This window comes from Pygoscelis adeliae, unplaced genomic scaffold (assembly GCF_000699105.1).
Source record: "Pygoscelis adeliae isolate BGI_AS28 unplaced genomic scaffold, ASM69910v1 Scaffold96, whole genome shotgun sequence".
NCBI classification, from domain to species: Eukaryota; Metazoa; Chordata; class Aves; order Sphenisciformes; family Spheniscidae; genus Pygoscelis; species Pygoscelis adeliae.
The window spans coordinates 733031-750483 of NW_008824935.1; the positions used below are offsets into that span (position 1 = coordinate 733031).

Consider the following 17453-nt stretch of genomic DNA (forward strand, 5'->3'; position numbering starts at 1 on the left):
GTCTGTGCTGCTGATTCTCCAAGGTCCCCCACCATTCTCTCCTTTCCGGGCATAACCGTGGGGTTAAACAGCATAGCAAACCTTGTGTGGGCCCCTCTGTGTGGGGCGAGCTGCACCCTTAGAGCAAACCAAGCTTCACACTGGATGGTGGGGCAGGAGCGGGAGATCAAAGAGGGAAACGCTGTGTTGCTGCACCACATCTTCTGGGTCTGAGCCTTTTCCTACTTCAGCTGCAAAGCTCATGCTCGCTGAGCGATGGTGTAGGCATGGGGGGATGTCGTAAGTATCTCGGGAGGAAAAATCAAAGGGCAATATTGAAACTGAGGCAGGGAAAGGAGATGGTATTGCTTAAATTAGACCTCTCTCCTATATTGTCTTTTGCACAGGAGGAAAAAGTTAGTTTCTTTTTATATTTTGGGCCTGCCTGGAAGATGTTGGGAAGGGCTGTCTTAGACTGGTGAGGGCAAAGGCATCTTCTATTTTAAACCTTTGTTAAAGGGAAAAGGACAAGCGTAGGAGGGTAGGAGAAAGGAGAGATGAACGTTAGCAAACTTAATTGCAAGCAAAAGCATTTGTGAAGGGGTTTGTCCCGAGAAGACAAGCGCTAAGGTTTTGGGGGCTCTCTACTGTTACACAGATACGAGATTAAGCATTAAGAAAGGCAGTAATTCTGTCGCTTAAGTCAATAATTAAGCTAATGAAGGACCTAAAACAAATGATTGTATAGGAAGTACATGCAGGGCAAATGTCAGCAGGCAACCTAACTCTACCTTCAGAAGTTTTTAGACGTTTTAGCAGTTTTATAAATACCCACTTTCGTGTGTATCTATCTGTGGCTCTGCTGAATCTCGCCCCCATCTCTGGGCCATCTCTGCCCAAAAGCCAGAGTCACATTTAAATTAAGCAGTGACCTCTGGATCAAAAATAAGTGTCACATGCTCAAGAAGAGGAGAGAGTGATGGTCGTGCTTTATGGCTTTAAGCCTCAGGTTTTGTTTGATAACATTAACTTCCTTAAGGTCTCCCTTCTTTTTTTTCTTTTCTTTCTTTTCTTTAAATTGAGGGGTTTTTTTGTTCTTTTTCATATAGATTAACTTTTCCCTCAAGAAAAGGTTCATTTTTGTCCAATTTTTCTTGGTAAAATTTATAGTATGTAGAAGCATGTTAAATTTGGCAAAAGTGTTTTGCTTTCCGTAAGTAAACACAGAGGTACTGAGGACCAATTCAAGACTGTGGGAAGTGCTGCCATGGCCCCACGTTCCACATTTTACCTACGGCATTTTCCCAGGAGGGGTAAGCCCCTCTCCCACTACTGTCTAGGCTTTTCAGTATTCTGAAGACTGCTCCACAGACATGCATTTAAAACTCCCAAATCTCGCCATTTGGATGGGGTAACTGGTGGGGACGTTGGCCGCTGTTTCAGGTGGCTAGAGAAAGACTGGTGACTTTGCAGAGAGGAGTAAGGCTCTCTGACATGCCAGTGGTGCTTGTTGGGAACGTACCTCGCTCCTCCTCTCCTATCTGCAGCTCTGAGGCTTCCTTACCACTCTCGGCTCCTTGGTCCTGCCCCAACAGTTTTCCTCACCACCTTAAAGGAAAAATACTGAGTATTTATTAAGGACTTGGACTTAACATCGTTACATGACTTGTATTTCTCAAGAATAGATGAAGAGGGGATGGTTTACCTCAGAGTCCGGGAGTTTTGCCTGTAAATAACCGCCTGTAATACCTGTCCCCTTTGCTGTAATGAACCAAGGTCTAGTCCTCCTCTACTCTTCAGAGGGAAAGCCCTTATTCACTCTGGTATTAGCCACTACCTTATTTATTTCTTTTCCATGGCTATTAGTATTGAATCAAACTTTGTTTCTGAGGTTTAGAGAGAGGAAAGATGGTTTTAATATTGGCTCTAATTATGTATTTTGCCTCAAGCCACTGACACAAACGTGTATTTGCTCAAGGGTCACCAGAGAAGTGGTTGAAAAGAACCTAAAGATTTTAATTGGAATTTGATTCACATTCATGTTCAAGAATTCAGATGATCCTTTTATCAGAACAAGTAAAGTCTTAAAATATTGAATAGAAAATATTGTAGGAAAAAGCTTTCTTGTGGTGTTTACAAAAATTTTTGGTCAGGGCAAAAATTCCAGGGAAGCTGACTTCCGCTTATAATTTTACTACTTCTGTGTTAAATTTAGGAACTAAAAGCGAAAGAAACAACTTAAACCTTTTGGCTTTTAATTCAAAATGGTCCAAAACTAAGTAATTTGGCTTTCTATTCACTATAGAAGAAAGTGCTACAGAGGTCTAACGTTAACCTCAACCAGCTAACTTTTGTGACAGCTACAAATTTGTGTTTCTGTTACCTCAAGTAAATACTTGTTAAGCGTATGCATTTTTTTGTAGTGATGATGGAGTCAAAATGACTGCTTTGCTTCTGCTGTATGTATCTTGGAGCTGGATTTTTCTGTGAAGTCTGTGGAAGCTTGTTACCACGTTAAATGCCCAGCTTTCATTAAATCCAATCCTGAAGGGTAAGTAAATGAATCCCGAATTTCGCATTTGAAGGTATGTGTGCTTTTCATGGATTTATGCCAACTAGATTCTAGATTTAAAGAGGCATTGTGATAACCTTAACCGCACTGTGGCCAGACTAAACCTCAAAGATCTTGTTCCTAGGGGCGCTGCTCTTTGAAGTGGCACCACTGACAGTTTTAGCTACTGTAGGTATTTATGAGGTACAAAATGATAAAGTAAATAGGCATAAAATGTGATTTTAACAGCATTATGAGCATCATCAAACTGGGTTATATTCTTGCGTTCCAAGCATTTGTTTGCTCAATTTGAGTTTTGTTTTCTCTCAGCTCTTTTCTTTTTTCCTTTTCTCTTTTTCTTTTTCTCTATGAACCTGCCCTGAAGAAACATAGAAGAGTGTTTGCCAACTACAATAGAAAATCTCTAAAAGCCTAGATGTATGTATTTACTATGAATTGAACTTGCAGCTCTTAATACTGTGTGTTTAGCCTGTTTACTCACCAAAATAGTTGGAGGAATATCTGTGCATTTTCCACATTGCTTCCAGTGTGCTGCTTTGTTTGTTGGCGATTTATTAATGATACTTGTGATTTATTACTGTCACTTTATTAGATTATGTGCAAATCGGTGACAAAGCATTATGTGGATCATGCCTTGTTAGTCATAAAAGCATTCAAGAAGCCATGAAAATCAGTTAAGCTTGAACCTATTGAACGAAAGAGCATAGTGCTGTCTATTGATCAGTAGCCTTTAGATATGTAATGAATAGCAGTACTTTGGACACTGTCAGATAGTGTTTTCCTTTGGATCTGATAAATTACACTCTTTTGTATTAGTGGTTCGAGATTTGACATAAAACACTCTTGTATTGGTATTTCTTTCAGCTCCAGTACTGTGGTGAACTTACATCACCAAGGCAGATAAATGTTACTAGAAAACCCGATATTTTTCTCTTCCAACACAGTTTTAGCCATTGAGTTAACACTGATCTAACTTTCATATATGGCAGAAGATTGAGGGCCAGCCTGCAAATAGTTTGTAGAATATATTTATAGCGTATGTGCATGATATACGCAATATCTCTTTCATATATGAATAACATATACATATTTGGACTGTAGCTATCTAATTTCTTTATTAATACAGATTATATCCTGAATTTCTTATTGAACAGGCAAACAATATGTAAGATTAAGTCCTCATTTGTTGTTGGCTTGAAGGGTACTTTGTTTCTATTTACAATATGAGGACTTGATTTCTTCCTGCTTTGCATTTTGTACAGCTATTTACACAAAAACAGAGCTGGGTTGTAGATAAAAGTTACTACTTTTAACTGGATAAAGTTGAAGGCAGAGTCTTACATCTGTGTCATTCTCTGAAGGATATCCCCATTAATACTAATAGTCAAATGCTTCGGAGGATCACGTTGTTCACTAGGACGTTCTTCTGGGTCTCTTCTCTCCCCCCCTCCACTCCTCTCCTGTGTAAGAAAAATTAAATATTCACAAGAATGAGCCCAGTAGTCTCCCTTGTTAGCAGGATTAGGGGCAATAAACTCCCAGCAGCTTCTTTTTCGGGATGTTAGTTTTCTAGTGCTCCCTTCAGTGTTTGCTCAGGTTATCTATGTTTGAATTAGTTCCTCTCAAATGAGCCTGATTTAGGCAATAGTAGCCATAACCTCTGGGGACAGGCTTGGCAGTACAAAAGAACAGCGACATTAGTTTGAACATCAGCAGTGCCCTGGCATGTCAAATAAGCAAAAGGTTCCATTTAACTCAAGTTTAAGATATTTTGGCTGTGTTTGCAGTTTCAGGCAAAATCCAGTCACACTTAGATCTAACAGTGAGAGCAAGAGCAGTGTTTGGTAAAATCTTTGACCCAGTGTTTTCTGCCTTTCAAGCGCACAAGTATTCAGTCCCTTACTCCTCCTAAGCACAACACTGTAATGAAGGCTGAGAGCTGAATTAAAAAAATATTAATACAAGTAGAAATGGCATAGTAAGCAGATAGTCTTCTCAGACTTTGTGAGCCTTTACTTGAAGCTACTATTTTTCCGGCTCCCCGGAACATCTGTTTTGAGACTGACTCTGGAGACCCCAGTTGTATCAATTGTTTTCTTCCAGCAAAAAGTCTTAGCAGGTTAACCAGCAGTGACAATTTCAGCGTGCAAATAAAACTGTTTGCTAAGGTGGATGAACTGTGCCTTGTCTGTTGGTTTAGCTACCGATTTCAGGCCAGAAGGCCTGCAATTAATATTTTGACCTTTTCGGTTACTTCTGTATGATTTAATACAATTAATTCCCATTTTAAGCTGATTGTAAAGCTCTCTTGGCAACACTGCAACACAGTGACCACCTAAATAGTAAATGAAAACATAGCTAAAAAGAGTGAAAGCTTAGCAACATCTGCAGTACATTAAGAAAGGTTTTCAGCTCTAACACATGACCCAAGCACCCAGCATCCTTGCAGAATGTCTTTTACTGCAGCATGGTTTTGCTCTGGTCTTTCTCAGAGTTGGCTTAAAGGGCATGTAGTCTCCAATGACCACATTAATTGACCCAACAGAATGGATATAGGAGGGAGAAGTGATTACCATCTCAAATCACTATTTTCTATGTAAATTTTTACACAAAATGAGACTAGGTCAATGTCTAGCTCATTTAATAAATGTTTTTTATTTTACGAAAGCAACTGTAATTAAGTTACAGAATTACAAAAGTCTGGCTAAAAATAAAATTTCGAGCTACAAAACATTTTGAGGTTAAAGCAAATAATTTCTGGTGACTGTGTAGCAATCCTGATAAAAAACTTTCTCTGCCTGCTGTCGTTAGCAAAAAGCAAGCCGAATCAGAGTCCCTGCACTTTGAATTTCATTCCAACATTTGAATCTAAATAATTTCATTTTCCGGTGGACAATATTGTCAACACCCAGGTGAGTCAAATAATGACACCCCCCCCAATCATGTTTTGATGAAAAATGAGAGATTCATAGTATAACTTGCCGTAGAAACCAGATAAACTGGGCTGAAAGACAGTTTAATCAGAAAAGTCTTCTATTAGTTTGCTTGCAGTCTTCGAGGTCCTACCTAATTCTATTTCTGCCTTTATCTGTAATCATATATCCTTACCTACCCAGAAGAATCAGTGACAATTTTGGAGAAACCATATGTATGCGGTCCCTCTCATTTATATGTGGCATATTGTTCTATCTATCCACATCCCATTTAAAGACTCGGTTCATCCGTGCTGCCCACAGACAGTGAGGGGCAATAACAAGGGGTGGATATTATTCTGTCTCTATTGAGTAAAATCCTTCTCTGTGGCCTGTCCTGCAGGAAATAATACCAAAAGAAACAAAAAAAAAAAAAAGGGGGGGGGGGGGGGAGGAGAGAGAGAGAGAGAGAGAGAAAGAAACAAAGGGTTTCCCTTCTCTTTTTCCCCATTAAATTGTGTCTTTCGTATCCCCACTCAGCTTCCACACCCCAAGTTTAAAGGTGTTTAGCTAGTGGTGTGCCTGTCATTACCTGTTCTGTGTGACTTAGGAGTTTTAGTAAAATTGAAACTCAAAAGGCTTCATAAATGTGGAACAGGGCTGCCGCTGTTAGTGGTATTACAAGACCTAGCACATTGCTGGTACTTGACTAATAATAAATAATAGCAACAACGACAAAAGAGAGGGCTGATTTGAACACAGCTCTGTGCCCTGTATAGGATGGACCGTAAAAGATTGTAATGTAGCAGTTTGTGAAGTTGTTAGGAGATCAGTAACAGTCCGGTAAATTTACTTCACCGTTTCTCTCAGTGAACAAGGATACATAGCTTAAGAAGAAGATGTATTAGTCAGTGATCTACAGCATAACCTGATGTGGTACAATAGTAGTATTTTCTATTAATGCACTAAATTATAGAGATAGCAAACAAATGTGTTTGGTGTGTACTGAATGACTATTATTAAAGTAAAATACAACAAAAATTGGAATAGTACTTCCTGAGAACCAGAAAGATGCACTTCATCTTTTGTAGTACATATCTCTTCTTAGTTCTTGATTTGGGGACTGATTAAAACCCGGTCATTAGCACCTGACAGTCCTACCTGGAGTTAGCCAAAGCAAGACTCTCCTAAGCTGGTCTTTCCTCTGTGCCTGTTACTCCGTGTGCCTGATGCATACTGCTTTTTATTGAGGGGTCTGTCTTGGGGACCAACTATGGAGAAGGTATGAAGATGAATTTTGGGAAGGACTTTGGTGGGCTGTCAGTGCATGAACAGTTTTAATAATAAAAATAAATAACAATAACAATGGTTTTGTTCTTGTTGGTTGATTGCAATAATATTGCAAAGTGAAAGTAGGATCTTGATCCTAACCTCCACCTCCCCAGGACTAGACTAAAGACTTTTACCATTGTTGCAGTGAAAATCTCTCAGCACCAACTCAATTTGGTTAAGAAAAGAGGGTAAAAGCATGAATAGGGTTGATTTCCTTAAGCAGTTTAGCACGCTGCTGATCACAGAAGTTAAAAAAAAAAAAAAGCCAACCAATATTCAAGTAGGTAACAAACCCGCCTTTGTGAAATGGGATTTTCTTTGTATAGCACTAAGAAATAATTCCATCCATAAAGCATTTACAAGAGATATGAGACTGTAAAGGATCTCTTGAATCTTTGAATCCAGACCTAGCTATTATGTGACTACATTAGTAAAAAATATGTTAGTAATGTAATTTGTATATATTCTGCATGAACTCATGAAGTTTCATCTTAAAATTAGCATTACTCTTGTTGTGCTCTGTTCCAGGATCCTGCTTTACTGAAGGTTGGATACAATCATATCATTAAATGTTTGTTACACTGAACATTTTAAATGTATTTTTATACGTTTTTGAACATATTAAAAAAACCCCAAACACAACGTAACCATGACACAAAGTAGCTATTATGTCCATTAGAAAAGACATTTGTATTGCTGACATTGGAAAGGAGGGTGCAATCTTCAGACATCCATGCCAGTATTTTGGGTAACAACATTTTTATTGAAAAGTAAAACCAGCATTGAGCTTTGTTTGGTTGATTATTTTTTATTTTTTTCCAAATAGAAAGTTCCAAAAAGGAGTCCAAGTGAGTGCTATAAATTATTTTATAAGACAACTGTAGGTTGTATATTACAAAACAACTAAATGAAACTAACCAGAAAGCCTTGGGATTAAGCAGATGAAAAGCCCATTCCAGATGGAAAAGAGCTCAAGAGCCAGAGCTGCCCAGAGTCCAGAATGCTCTGTCAAAATTAGGTTATATTAGTGTAGTCTTGAAAAGGAGGTTTGGAAAAGAGGCAGAGTTGAGACAGCAGTTAAACTGTGTTTGACAGGCTAAATGGAATACGTTTCCTAGCTCCAAATGGCTGCCCAGTGCTCCTGTAATGGGTTTTTTGCTCAAAGCATAATGAGAAGAGAACAGGGAAAATTATTTCATTTGTCCAGACTATAATCAATCACTTCCAGGAAAAGAAGTCTTTTGTGATTTTCCAGCAGCAATACGAGTTGTTAAATATATTAGTTAGTTGTACAAATTGCCTTATGAAAGAAAAAATGAAAAGTTATTAGAGAAACAAGTAAGATGCACAAAATTAATCTGTAAATGTATAACTATTCTTAGTCATTCTGCTGTCTTTGTGCCTCGATACATGCCTTTTTTTTTTCTTTATTGTCTCTAAACTGCCAATAGCCGTAAAAGCATGAAAGCAATAGGAAGGATGGAGAAGTCTCAAAAGAAAAGGGATTTTTCATCTGGCAACATGTCCAGCCCAAAAGCCATAAAGACCTTTCCTGAAACTTTAGCATTGCAAAAGCTTACTAAATTTTGCCAGATTATTTGCTTCTGATGGAAATTCCCTAACGGTACTGGTGGTTTCTGGACAGTGATATAAATGATTACACAAGGTGATGGTAGGCAAATAATTAAAAAGTACTCTGCACAGCTATAATATCCAAGAATTTCTGAGTACCTAAATCTGTATTGTCTTATCTAGTCAGGAGAATATTATCACCCACAAATTTAAACAGCAGGAAAGCTGAATCACAGGAAAGTCAATCTTGTTCCCATTGAAATCAACATTATAATGCTTGGAGACTGCCTTTGGTGTATAGGTTGCAAGACTGAACCCAGGATAGTAAGGATTTGATTTTGCATGCCTATGTGCGCTTAAAAGAAAAGGGTAGAGAAATTATCCTTTTTTTGTGTGTGTGCTGCATGCTCTGAAAGCCACTTTACTCAGGGAGCACAAGAACGGATCCAGTGCTTCTACCTTTCCTAGACTCTCCAGGGGCTTGGACGGAGGAAAAAGATGAGTCCAAACTAATCTCCCCAAATCAAAAAAAAAAAAAAAAGAAAATGTCCATGAACCAAGTAAAGGGAGGAAGTTAGTGGGTGTGCTAATTATTACCTTCCAGGAGTCATCTGACATCCAGGAATTTTCTACAGGCAATATTGTGTCTAAACACAAAACTCTGATATTTTGCAAAGACTCTCTGGAAGGCCCCCTGCACAGATTAATATCAAGTAAATTTGTTATTGAAGCAGCAATGAATGGATGGAGTCTCAGCTGTGGTCCTGAACATGCCTACATGGTGCTCTCCTGCTTTGCAGACATCAGGAAAGCCGTCTCTTGTCATATCATTCTCCTTTCAATGCCACCTGAATCAGTCTGTTATCTTGGAAAAGACTAGGTTCTTTAAAATAATAAGTCAGTTCACAAGCAGATAGCTCTAAAGTGTAAATTTAGGTATTATGTAGCTACGTGTCAGTTTTGTGGACATAATCCTTCAGTTTTAACTGAGCTTTTTAATTTCACCTAAAAAAAGAAGCCAACTGAATTCTTTCAACCCCATTTAATTCCCATCTCTGTGTGCAGCTTCACTTTATGTTTCTTATAACAAAAAGGCTTTTAAAGTTGATAAATGGCTGCAAAGATTTGGCTTTTACTTTGTTGCTTTTCTGTTTATTTAACCAAGAGCAGTTCTTTTAGTCCTGACCTCAGCCTTGTCAAATAGACTGTGTTTGTCAAACCGCTCATGCTCCCATTAACTCCTAGCTGTTCCAATTGTCATGTTTGATGAATGGCTCAAATACTGCTAGCATCATTAAAAGTAGGGATACTGAGGGAAGTATTATGTTATACTGAGTCCAAATACACACCATAAATAGGAAAATTCTAAGCAGAGAAAATCTTTTATTGCATAAAGGAAATTGCAAGTGGTTTAAAACTAATCTCTTTTAATGCCATCTTTCATATGTGCAGGAGACAAGAAAAAGCCCCTCAGGTTTCATGGTTGGTATTATCTCTTTATGGTTAAAGAACATTAGTAGCTTTATAACCTTATTTATACAGAGTTCATGCGAGTGTTTGGGTCTGCTTGGGGGAACGGGCCTGCTTAGCGTGAACAAAAGCGACAGAACCGTTCCCACAGTGCTCTGTAGGTCCAGAGGGTCTGTCCCTTCCCAAAACAGAGCCTGCTGTTTCTGTAAGTCAGGGCTTCCTCTAAACGAAGCCACGCAGCACGATTATTACACGTTATTTCCCCCTCCTAGGCTGACGGAGGCACCGCAGCTCCGGGGTGCACGGTGCTGGGTGTCCTGGCCCCCATCCAGCGGTGCCCTTGGCTCTGCTTGCCTGAGCAGTAACCACAGCTGAGCTTTCTCTAATGACCTGCCGGTAAAAGCTGCGCGAGTTCAGGCTTGCGAGGGTCTGGCAGAACTCGGTTCTCCGGTTACGCTCAAGCTAGTGTTTCAGTTTATATTGTCTGGTGCTCTTGTCTGCCCTTTGTCGTACTTACAGCAAGTAAGTGCTAGCAAGAAGCAGAGTTCAGGATTAGTGCTGGGAAGTTGGGTAATGGCTTCAGCAGAAAGAATAAATATTTTTGTTATTGTTGATGTTGTGTTGTTGTTTTGAATGCTGGGCTTTTTTTAACTGTTGAAGTCTACCTAAAGGCCAAAGAACTTCTGTTCGGGTAATTTTTTACGTTTTTGAGGCAGATAAAATTATTCAGATTAATATTTATACAGATACATTTAAACATGCAAAGTTACACACTTCTAGACTGATGGCCTTGTTATGCTTATTAGGCTCAAGACAGAGTTACTGGTGGTTTTTTATGATTTTGTAAAAAAAAAAAATTTTAATTCTAACTATATGCGCATATACGTATAGGTTGGTTCTAATATTCATGAGTGTTACTCATGTGGAATTTTCATCATGAATAAGTACACTGCTGCAGTATATTTTTCCTGGATGGTGATACAAACTATTACAATGAGGACAGCAGACAAACCATTAAAGTAATTCTGAAATGGCATCAGAAGTAGGTCCTCAAAGTTTATGTTTTCCCAAGCTACAGCAGCACATTGTGTTTTTTTCCTTACTAGAAGATAGAAAGGATTTATTGATCTCAGTCTTTTATGAAACATGGAGAAAGCAAAGAAACTTCCAATTGTGTCAGAAACGATATCAGCCAACGTTTGCCTCCAGTGAGTGTAGCTCTGCCTGGTTGCTTGAGTGCAAACAATGGCAGAAACTGTCTCTCTGCTATCGCAGCTAACTCAAACTTTAGTTTTTGAAATGATCCTTCTAAAACTTTAGTTTTGGAAAAACTTTAGTTTCTAAACTTTAGTTTTAGAAAGATGATGCAGGATGTCAGTTGCTGAGCTTGAGGCATCATTGCCGGAAGTTAATTTTTTGCATCACAGCCAAAGAATAAATGTAAAGGTGTAGCGAGAAGCATCAATAGTTAACGGATTCACTTACGTCCTTTTTCCCTTTCTTAGATGCCCTAAGCAGCAGAGCGCAGAGGTGGGCTGTGGGCTTCCAGCAAGTTACCGCTGCCAGGGAGATTGGGAGCGTGGGCAGCTAGCTCCGCAGAAGCTGTGGTCCTGACAGCACTGGGTGTATTCGAACCACCCCTCTCACCCCACGCACCCACTGGGTGAGTGATAACATTTGTTATTTGCTTCCGGGTGGAAAGGTGCTTCTCTTTGTCTGGACTAGATTACGCAGGTTTGTATGTATTTAGATTGCAGTGATCTGGATGTCAGCTATATAAACTTATTCAACTTTTCATCCAGACAAACTGTGAAATGGTATTACTGTATATAATCATGAATGTGTGTTTCTGTCCTGGGAGGCCTCTGGTACCTGATGTTTGTTGCCTAGGACCCCAAATGTATATTTGGTTTCCTAAATAGTTGTGGGCGTTTTTTTAATCAATGGAGTTCATCACAGTTCTTTTGTTATTCACTGAGTGATAGTGCTGTTAATGAGCAAAATACTTTCATTAGAACAAATACTTTTTTCAGCCTCAATTGTATTCTTGTTTCTGTCTGTACCAGAATTAAATATTAATCAAAACAAAGTAGGAAAGCTGCAATCATTCCCTGATGAGGCTTCCTGCATTTTTAATCACGATTTGTTGCTGTCACTGATTTTCTGTTACTCTCAGGAGTACTGAAACCTACGGAATATGGATTCATTTGATTAACCACATTTGAACTGAGCCTATAGGAACAGGCCCTGTATTTAATATTGCTTTCTATGGGACAGGATTATAACCATCGGGGTAGCTGCATCTCAGAATTAAATATAAATATGTACTATACACAGGTAGGTACCGAGCCCCCAACCCACACTTGCTCTCCCACTGAAAATCCGTGAGACCGGCATTTATGAGAAAATAGACTCGGAGGTCTGGAGGCTCAGCTGGTCTCTCATGAAACGTGATCTTGACCTGGAAAAGTGGGATTGGGGATGTCAGTATCTGCACACTTGTTAAATCAGTGAAGTGAAGAATTTGGCTCATAGTTCACCGAAAAGGCATCAGCAAGGTTAAAGCAAAACATAAGAAAAAGCTTGTTTGCTATGCCCCCTTGTTCAGCATATAAATGATACTGTCAGGAGTTCTGAAGCGAGTGCTGCAGTCTTTTCCTGGAAAGCATCATTGGCAGAAAAATAATTTTCAGCAGAACTCAAGAACTGAGGGGAAAAAAATGGTATAAATCAGTTAACAAGTTGACCCACAGGCAGGCAGACTAAAGAGGCCTCATTTCCTATGGATTTCTGTCTCTTCAGCCTCATGGTCTGCTTTCCAGCTCTCCACCACCACCAGCCCTCCCTTGTCCTTCGTGCCTCCAGCACCTGGCAGGAAGGACTGTATGCGTGGCCAGGGCAGCGCTGCTGCGTGCACGGTCCCGGGCTGCCCCCATTTTGCACAGGACTTGTAAGAACTTGACAGTCGTTGAGACCTCTGCCCTTCTGTAAAATGGAGTTAAAAACTGGGGGGGAAAGAGCAAACAGATGACAGGCAAACATTCGTACAACACGATTATGTTGTAACTTCATTTCCCTAAGGAGCTGTATATTTTTGTGAGTAGTTGGTATTTTTAGAGATTGGATGTTTGACTTATTTTTAAAAGCAAGTAAAAAGATGCGTAGAAACGATCACGGAGAGGTGGCACCACTCTTTCTCTGAGTAAATAGCCACAAAGCCATTCCAGATTGCCATATTCCACAACATACATATCCTAACCCTACTGCCTATACCCCTTGGATTAGGCTGCACCCCAGACGTTGAGGACCCAGAGCGCAGAAGCCCTGTAGCAAACAAACCTGCCTCCCTTGTATAGTAGTCGCCAGGATTGCCATGTTTATGCCGTTTAGACACGTTAACATTTGAAAGAGAATTTGAAATTGAAGGAATGAATCCTACTTGACAAAACAAAAGGCGACACCAGTTTCTCCCTGGGAATGACCCTGTCGGTGTCAGTAGAATTGCAATGTGTTAATTTATTCCAGCATTTCTGAGCTGGGGGGTTCTCTTTAATATACGTCAAATTTCCTCTATAATGACCTATTAAAATTCTAGGGCTGACTCAATGCAGCTATGATATTCTCGGTATCCTGCAGCATAGTTGGCAGAGCAAGTGCACACTTTTCATTTCTTTACTCTGTTTTTCTTGCTTGCTTGTCACTTCAGTTTGCCCATGAGTGTTTGCCTTGCGCAGTTCCCACCCAGAAAGAATGCTAGGGCTGGGTGGTAAATAAGGGACAAAGATAGTATTAACATAGATAACAATGAGTTTTTGTGTGTGTGGCTTTTCAGAAAGAAATTTTTGAAGAAATTTTGTGTCATTTGACATTTTATAGCTTTTATTAAGCAAAACAAATTTATATGTTTGCATTTTTATTCAAATCAATTAAACTAGAGGTACAAGGTTTTCTTCTCAGTTTTGAAATTCATAAAGGTGTGACTGAAAAGAATGATTTTCCCTGACATTAAAATGTTAAATCATCATCAGAACTTGCCTCTGGGCTCACAGGCAATAATGTGTGCATCTCCTGTTCTCTGTTTTACTTTTGTCTCACATGCATAACGTAAGACCCCTACTTTTTTCAAAGAATGTGCATCTTTCTAGTACTATGTAGTTTGGACAAATTTAGCTAATAAGTTACATGTGCAACTAGTCCTTGCTGGTTAGAGAGTTCTTGGTATTTCTCCTTTCATTTTTCCCTTTCCAACATATACATCCTACAAAGCTTGAAAGCTTTGGAAAGGACTAGATGTAAATTAATCACTTTTATTAATAATTTAGAAATATTAACTTGGACCTAAATTTTGTTCTTCCCTTTCTCTTTGTCATTTCTGGACTAAGACAAGTATTTCTAGCAGTGGCAAAAATACTGGCATTGTCCCACAGTGCCCAGAAACCATAGGAAAGAGTAGCCAGTGCAAATGGCAAATGAAATTTTTAGTCATATTGTGACTCTCACCAAAGTGAGTGAGGCTGGAATTCCCTCATGGTATATCTTTGTGCTATAAAATATCATGTTGTCTGATTGCTACAAAAGTTCTGATTTTATTATCTAACACTACTTTCTGCTTGTCTTTTTGCTCGTTGTCCCTCTAGTCATGTGAATTTTCAGCCCGCCCAGCTTGACTGAGCATTTCTGTCTGGAAGCGTCTTGGGAGCAGCTTTCTTCTGAGGTACCCGGTACTTGCTGCTTTTGCTTGAGCATCGTAGAAATTCAGGGGTCGTCTTAACTTCAAAGGTATGAGAACTACTGCACTCAGATAAACTGTAGTTTTAGAGATGAATAATCGGCTGCTTACAAGAATATTTCAGTGGCCTTCCCTGTGATTCTGTGTTGCTGTTGTTTTGTTTTACTATTTCTAAATACTCTGTTATGGATCAGGTCCTACAAATTACTTAGAGGCATCCTCCAGACTAGACCTTTGTCCAGCTTTGAAGATAGTTTTCCTGGGTTTCATTAGGTCACTGCTTATTGTGAGTCTAAATCACCGAGACTTAAGTGATGCAGAGAACCTAGCTAACTCACAAAAGCTGAGGGTGTCCAAGTTGTTATGGTCTGGCACATAACCGTCCTAAGAAGGAGTTAAATATTACATGGAGCCGGGAATCCCCATGTCTGAGTTTTGCACCAAAGATATTGGATACCAAATCATCACAAATGCTTGTTTTTCCGAAAACACAAACACCCTTCTGACCTCTCTAATTTTCTGATACAAACTAAGAATCGTTTCATGATAATCAGAGTCAAGTATCAGTTCCAGAAAGCCATCGCTATGCATTATAGGCACTTACGCACATTAAAAAACAAAACAAGCAATCTACCACTTTCCAGGATTAATGCTATGAAACATTTTATGGGTGGTCCACAAGTGGACAGAACGTTGCACTAATGTGTGACTGCATGGCAATTAAGCTTAATTAGGGAAGGTTTTGAAAAAGACAGATGAAAGTAAATTATGGGAATGAAAGCAACTGCGCTTTTGGGGACCACGCTCTGCTACATTAGTTCAGTGAAGTGTTCCTAAAAATGTCCCCTGTCTGTCACATTCTGACACACATCCAACAGCTTGTCAAACCAAGCATTTTCCTCTAGGAGGAGGAATCTCTTAGGAGCACATTCTTCACCCGGTCTCTGCTGAACTCACTGGTTTCTTCAGGAGACAGCTGCACTTCCATAGTAAGAGCAGCAGATGACCCTTAATACGCAGCCATCCGGTTTAGTTTAGTATTGCCTCTTTTCTACATGGAGTAGCAGAGGTAATGATGAATGTGGGTTTTCATTTTCATGTGTGTGCCTGGGGAATTTTTTCACAATTTCATATTTTTAATGCTTTCTCAGATTCATAACTGAGCATCCCATATGGAACATTTGATTCTGGTTCCAGTGATTTTTTTCCCTGGTGAGAAGACCTCGGTAAGCAGACCTGGAGCAGTTCCCAGGCTTCCACACTGCATGGTTCAAGAGCATCCCATCAAACAGGCTCTTTCAGAGCAGAGGACTTCGGGGTTTCTGTGCTCAGAGACAGTCTGTTTCAGGGCTAGGTGCCTATTCCCTCTCCTAGAGAATTTTAAAGGAGACAAAATTTAACACACTGAAATACTCAGCAAAACAGAATTGCTTTTTTCTCTGCTCTGGACTAGATGGTTGTTACTGCAGGCACCATTATAGTATGCTATGTTATATTGGATTTTATTAAATTATGGAAAATAATTAAGTAGAAAAGCAGGGAAAAAAGGCTACACAGTCAGATCTTTTTTTAGCTTGGATAGTGTCTGGTATTGCTTTCCACCAGGACACCGGGATGCTTTTTTTCCCTAATGAACTTTTTATGTCTGAGATGAAATACAGATTCTGTGGACAATTTATTAAGAAAAACATCAGTTTCATGTGAGCAGTTTTCAGACCAACGGGGAATTTATATGTGGAAATCATATATGGGTATAGGGAAACACCTCATAAAAAGAATGACTACATGGTCAGCAGCTGTAATTTATGTGCATTTTTTTTAATAAAAAAATGTGTGTTCAGACCAATCTTTTCTTTTTTATTGCAGCTCAGCAAGGTAGCCTCAACTGTAGTTGTTTAACCTTCTGACTTTCTTTGTTTTGTTTTTGAAAAAAGAAAGCTAAAACCAGCACTTTGTGTTTTCAGTTACGAAGCCTATTCATATGTGAAAGGTGCAGTAAGGACACCTTTCTCCACTGAAGGAAGCTGAAGTAAGTGTTGATAAAAATATCACACATAAAAGAGTGTGTTGAAAATGAAAACAGAGAGACAATAGGATGCTAAATATAAAAAAGAAGCTAGTTCTGGGATTTGACTGCTGAGCATGAACGGCTGTGCACAGATAATCCAGATACACCTCCTTATGCCTAAACTCTGCATGTTAGATAACATTTGTCTGCACATACACAGATGCAAAATTTGCAAATGATGTGTGTGTCCATAAGTGACAACTTCCTACAGGTAAAATTTTGTGGAACCAATCCAATTAAACATTATATTCCTAGAAAGGATTCTGTAACCAAACCTCTAGATGGGAATCTCATAACCAAACCTCTAGATGGGAATCTCATATTTAGCACAAAATGCTATTTCTGAAGAGAGATCCCCTTAGCTGGGAACCTTATTCAGATCCCCTACTTGCCTCCACATCTGTGGCTGGAAAGTGAAGGCTCAGCCGAAAGGTGGCTGGTCTGTGAGGTAATGAGAAACTCCAGGGTATGCCTGGATCCGTGGTAACATAACACGTGGGAGGCAAGCTGGCACAGTCTCCTTGGCAGAGTTGTTATGAGCCCTCCATAGACCCATTCCTTCATGGAGATGATTAGATGTTGGGGGAAGCCTGGTGTAGTTATGCAGCAGTAGGTGAACAAACCATTTCCCCACTAAAAGCCTGAAACCAGCATTTATTGCTTCCTGTTATGTCACAGAAACATCACTCATCTGTCATTTTGACCATAGCCACTCTCTTTTCATCTTCTTCGTCTTCCTGAAAAGCTCTGCCCTACACGTCTTTTACAGATGCTGTAAATGCTCCCCTCCAGCAGGTTTCCCAAGATCTGCAATATTCC

At 39.5% G+C, this 17453-nt stretch overlaps 1 long non-coding RNA gene across 3 annotated transcripts in view; it reads left to right on the forward strand.

Moving 5' to 3' along the window:
• Window positions 1-17453, forward strand: part of LOC103918081 — a 23255-nt gene that overhangs the window by 776 nt on the left and 5026 nt on the right. The window contains exons 1-5 of one of the 3 annotated variants that reach the window (XR_663664.1): window positions 95-283; window positions 2403-2530; window positions 2916-2968; window positions 11343-11500; window positions 14475-14616. This is a non-coding gene — a long non-coding RNA (uncharacterized LOC103918081). Of the gene's footprint in view, window positions 1-94; window positions 284-2402; window positions 2531-2915; window positions 2969-11342; window positions 11501-14474; window positions 14617-17453 lie in introns of those variants that run through there. The other 2 variants (XR_663662.1, XR_663663.1) reach the window with 2 other exon arrangements.